Genomic DNA, 6,124 nt, shown 5'->3' with positions numbered 1-6,124 from the left:
GAAATAGCCGACCTCCAAGCTCACAACGCGTCGCAGATATTTTCACCAAAAGGCCCTTTTAGAAATGTCAGCCCCTGCCTCTCTAACATTCTCTGCGTAGCAGGCAGAGAGGCTGAGCTCATGTTGTGAGCTGCACAGCGCCATACAGAGAGGTGAGGAGAGACTAATGGAGACGGGGATGAGGAAGGGATGAGAGAAGAAAAGGATGAGTGCCGGGGTTGAGTGATCACCGCTCGCACGTCAGCTCCGGGATAATGATGCTTCTATCCTCTGCACCTGACCCCGACACCTGGGATGGCCTCTGTATGTGTGTGTGTGTGTGTGTGTGTGTGTGTGTGTGTGTGTGTGTGTGTGTGTGTGTGTGTGTGTGTGTGTGTGTGTAACAACCACTCATCCTTGTAGGAACAACACTGCCCCGTCTGTCACCGTCTCCTCATTTAAGACCACCTGGGGGAAGACAATAAATGACGGACCACCTGGGGACGGTACTGGGGGGACGGACAGGGGGCTGCTGACAGAATGATAGACAGGGTGGTATCTCAGAGTCATGTGTGTGTGCACACACACACACACACACACACACACACACACACACACACACACACACACACACACACACACACACACACACACACACACACACACACACACACACACACACACCACACACACACACACACACACACACACACACACACACAATGACACAGGGCAGGCGGTTTGAAAATATCGATTTGTGTGAAGTGTAGGAGGACAACACCAAATGAACTCAGTGGCATACCGTCTGTTAAGGTTCTTCCTGCCACCCTGGACCTATAGGTATAGGGATTCTACTCCGTCGTGGTGACGACACCTCTATTCTAGTCACTTCATCCTCCATTCCAAGCAGAAGTTTGTGCCAAACTTGAACGTATAACCAGACGTTCCTGAAACGCCACGTTCACGATGTCGGGATGGACAGACTGACGGATGGACTGACGGATGGACTGACGGACGCACTGACGGACGCACTGACGGACACACTGATGGACAGACAGACAGACGGGTAGACAACCCAAAAACAGAATGCCTCCAGCACCAGCTTAACTAAGATAATAATAAATAAGGAACAATGCACAAAAACATCCTGCGTCTTTGTGTCTGGGTAGCTCATAGTCGGTAGAGCTTTCGCCTTTGGACCTCAAGGTGGGTACGGTGCTGGGCACCGCCACCTCAGCAATATGAGTAGCATGGCTTGGGTGCGGCAAATCGTGCGGCAAGTACTGGGAGCCGATGGTAGGCGCTCCACCTCAGCATTCCCTGTGTGTTACCGGCTGATACCGACAATAAGCCACTCCCGACCTACTTGTGTTATATTACACTATCAGTGTCTGTCTGTCTGTCTGAAGGTTACGTTATGTAAAAGTCCATATATGGGTATACCCCAGAATCCCTTTTATGCCCATGAAGATCCCTGATGTCATCGATATACTGTACATCATTGGCCAGATGGCCAAGACAGGGCCCATACTGTATCTGTATGGCTGGTTCAGATAGGGATTCCATGGCATAAAAGGGATTGTATGTTGTGATACAGAATCCCTTTTATGCCCATATGGAGATCCCTGATGTCATCAATATTAAGCCCATATCTAACAGGACTTCATATGGGAATGCCCATATGAAGACAGCCCATATCTGTGTGGCTGGTTCAGACAGGGATCTCCATGTATGGGCATAAAAGGGATGTATTATATCGTCGTTGTCGAGTGGAAACCTATGTCCAAAACCGTTCGTTTATCCTTTTAAAAATGATTTAAAAACTAGTGATTTCAAACTAGTGACAGCCAATCTACAAGCACACAACGCCTCGCACCGCAAGGCGTTGTGTGCTTGTAGATCTGCTGTTTTCACTACTTTTGTGCAACGGCCTTGTATGGTGAAGCAGGGCTTTACTTTGCGATAAAATGTACAAATTTGAAACTTGGAGATACAAGGTTTCTGCCCGACAGTGACGATATACAGTACATGGTTCTCCATATATGGGTAACTGGTCCGATATACATCACTGTCCAGATCGCATGTCACCATGAGGTGTCTTACTAGTATTACACTATCAGTGTATTATTATTATTATCAAACACCCTCGATGTCTCTCTTCCTTTCCTCTCAGCAGTGTTCCCTGAATGAAGAGGAGCTCAGAAGACGGTCAGACTTTCCACTGAGCAGAAAGAGATGAGCAGTGTGTCATCCTCTCCCCTCCCTGACCCTCTGATCTGAGGTCAGACCCAGAGCCTCTAATGTGGCGTGACGTCTCATCTGCTCCCAAATGAAAAATGAGGAAGAAAATGAGAGCGAGATTTACTGTAACGATGCGCTCCACTGCTCTTTATAAGACACGAGAAACCAAAACACACCGCACGCACGCACGCACACACACACACGCACACACGGAGGCACGCGTACACACACACTCGCGCACGACGGTATCGCACCAGACAGATATGACATCATTGCGGTTGATGACTCAATAGTTACCGGCGGAGACCCCGACCTGACCGCAGACTCGTATATCAACACCCCTGTGGTGCGTGCGTGTGTGTGCGTGCGTGCGTGCGTGCGTGCGTGTGCGTGTGTGTGTGTGTGTGTGTGTGTGTGTGCGTGTGCGTGTGTGTGCGTGTGCGTGCATGCTTGTGTTCCCTGTGAGATACTGTGGTTATTTGATGATTAAATGAAAGTTGGATGCGTGTCTGCACGTGCACGTGCATGTGCATGTGTGTGAAATCTGACAGTTCGTATGCATATAGCCCAATGGGTGAACCCAGCAACATTTTTATTGGTTTTATTTGAATTCTTGTCCTTCAATCTATCTGTCAGTTTGTTTGTTTAATCATCCCTGTCCACTACGCTCATATCCATACTATAATTAGAGAGAGAGGTCAGTCAGTCAGTCAGTAGGTCACAAAATGCATTATCTATTCACCCGCTTCAGCGACTGATCTCAAATTTAACATGGCATTGGCCATTAGCATTATACACACGGTGACGGAGCCCGAATTTCATTTTTCCCAAATTCTAGCTATTTATTAGCGTTTCTTCACTCTACAGCTCTACAGCCTGTTGTCAGGGTTACGGTCCGTTCCTCCAGGCCATGGGATCTGTAGCCCCGGGCCCACACACACCTCTCTCACAGTTAGGAATGTTGCAGTCTCTCTCTCTCTCTCTCTCTCTCTCTCTCTCTCTCTCTCTGCATGGGTCACGCATGCAACGGGTGATGTGTGTCTCATCTTCCAACGGGTATAGAAAAATTATGTGGAGCAAATACATCCTCATACTTCTATTCTACTAATTTTGCTGTTAAATTATTTGTATCCATCATAAATATACACTCCTCCATGGGCTGCTCCTTACATTATGATGCTCCCACATATTCTCACGCACGCACTATGCAGTTACAGTTACTTTCCCCATAACCCACACTCTGCACATATTTTGCAGCACATATATTCGAACGGGTAAGGTCTAGTCTTTATTAATCTACATCGCCTCCTAAAACAACCTGTTCTTCTTTCTTTCTTTCTTTCTTTCTTTCTTTCTTTCTTTCTTTCTTTCTTTCTACTTGTTGGTTTTAATCTGTTTCTTCTTGCCTTAGTTTGACCACAATGTGGACGATTTCTGTGCACTATTGTGACCTCTATCATTCTTTCTTCCTGGTTTCTTACTTACTTATTTGATGATGGTACTATTGTGTGTATCAGTGTAGGTTTTGAAATTTGAGTTCAAGTACAAATCAAATCAACAGTGTTCACATGAATACAAAATAGATTCTCACTGGTTATTGGAATGATTAGGTTGCCTTTTTTGTTTTTCGTTAACATTGGGTCTGATTAATTCCATGTATTTGATTGTTTTCTTTGTTTTTAGATTTGTGTTATTCTATTTAGAAAAGCCTCCTGTGAACAAAATGAGTGTGGTCGCCCCTGCAGTTTCCCCTGCAGGGAGTTCATAGATGTCTGACATCATAGACTACATGAGACTGACACAGTATGTCCATATATGGGCTTTCCAAGATATGGACTTAATATTGATGACATCAGGGATATTCATAGTTAGCACTTGTTCTATAACTTAAAAATGCATCTGGTTTGTCTGATGTAATTTGTGACGTCTGTGTCAAATAAAATAAGCGTAACATAACACTAGTCATGTGCACAGTATCTAAGGGACTGAATGTAGGAGTCTCAGAAGTAATGGAGTGCCCGTTGGGCAGATATTTATGCCCATGGTGTTCCATGTTGGAGTGCCCGTTGGGCAGATATTTATGCCCATACATGGTGTTCCGTGTCCAGGCCTGTCTGTGATGTCAGCACTATGACGTCAGAGTAAGACGGTGCAGTATCAGTGATGTCGGCATGCAGATGGTCAGACGGACGGACAGACAGACAGACATTCACTAAATTAATAGTTATTAGATAAATCATTGCCTGTTGTCATGTAATCTGGACAGGGTTTACATTGGCCGGGTTCTCAATGGGGTTGGTGCGCATGGGGAACGCCAGGAAATATATGGGAAAACAGAACGCGATCAGGAGTGAGACTTTATAAAGCACTTTGTGAAATCTGAATGTTGGTGTAGTTGTAGGAGGCTAAATAAGTTGCTCTACCCGAACCCATGTGAACCCGGGAACATGACGGTCGGGGCTTGGTCTCTACGACCATACGTGAGTTACGATGGGCTAAAATCGCTTTGGGAAACTTGGCCATTATCTGTTTTCTTTCTTTTATAAACCCTTCCTTCTGTGCATGCATCACTTTCTAAAGACATAAGTCAACACAACTGTGACACCATCTACCACCTAATGTCCCATTAGGACTACTACCCTACACTCAATGGAACAGTGACATCACTATCTGCGAGGGGGCGATAAACGTCAGTGATGTCATCAATCCGAAAGGGACCCTTTAAGGACCTTTGACTCTGACCCAAAAGACCTAGAGCCGACAATAGTGTATTTATGAAGGTGATCCCTCACTTTGTGATGACATCACAGAGTGGGGGATCACCTTCATAAATACACTATTTGTCGTCACTGTCGAGCAGAAACCTTGTATCTCCATATCTCAACTTTTTTTTAAATGAACAGTTTTGGACAATACGAGGCAGAGACGTAATGGTACTGTGCGTCCAGACGATCTGGGTCGATTCATTAGGTCTGCTCAGTGTTCTCTGGGGTTGATTCATTGGGTCCATTTGTGTATGTATCTTTGTCGCTGTGGCCTCCAGTGGCGCCTCATGTGTCACGTCCAATCGGTCCATTCTCTCTCCTTCTCCTCTCTCTCATCTCTCTCTCTCTCTCTCTCTTCTCTCTCTTCTCTCTCGTTATGAACACTTTTGCCTCTCTCTGTCTCTCTCTTTCTGTCTCTCTAGACCAGTGGTTCTCAACCTGTGGGTCTGGGACCCCCAGGGGGGGTCCCCAAATTATTTTGGGGGGTCCCCAGAACTTAACGCGAGGCATTGTGAGCATGTAGATCTGCTATTTTCACAAATAGAGCTGTGTTTATACAAAAATGTAATCCCTCAACTCTTATGGTGGGGGGGTCCCCAGTTAAGATATGATTATTTTGGGGGTCGCGGCGCTGAAAAGGTTGAGAACCACTGCTCTAGACTAGTGTACTGGTTAGATGTTTAACTGCTAGAGAGCTGGGTTGTACTGGTTGGGGGAGAGAGAGAGAGAGAGAGAGGAGAGAGAGAGAGAGAGAGAGAGAGAGAGGAGATGCAGAGAGAGAGATAGCATGCGTTGCGTTCATGTCTATGTTTTTGTGTTTGCGTGTGTGCGTGCACACATGTATGTTTGTGTGTATTTTATGTGTGTGTGTGTGTGTGTGTGTGTGGTGTGTGTGTGTGTGTGTGTGTGTGTGTGTGTGTGTGTGTGTGTGTGTGTGTTTGATGGTCTTAAGTGCATGCATCTGTATGGTCTTTTATGTTACTGTGTGCATCTGTGTATGTGTTTTATGATGTAGTGTGGTGTGTGTGTGTGTGTGTGTGTGTGTGTGTGTGTGTGTGTGTGTGTGTGTGTGTGAGCAGAATGTGTTTTACAACGTGTCCTCGGGGCAATGCTGTTACTGAACCAAATTCTTCTGTCTG

Source organism: Nannobrachium achirus (genome assembly GCF_963921795.1).
Source record: "Nannobrachium achirus genome assembly, chromosome: 14".
NCBI classification, from domain to species: domain Eukaryota; kingdom Metazoa; phylum Chordata; class Actinopteri; order Myctophiformes; family Myctophidae; genus Nannobrachium; species Nannobrachium achirus.
Note: the sequence above shows the minus strand (reverse complement) of the source record.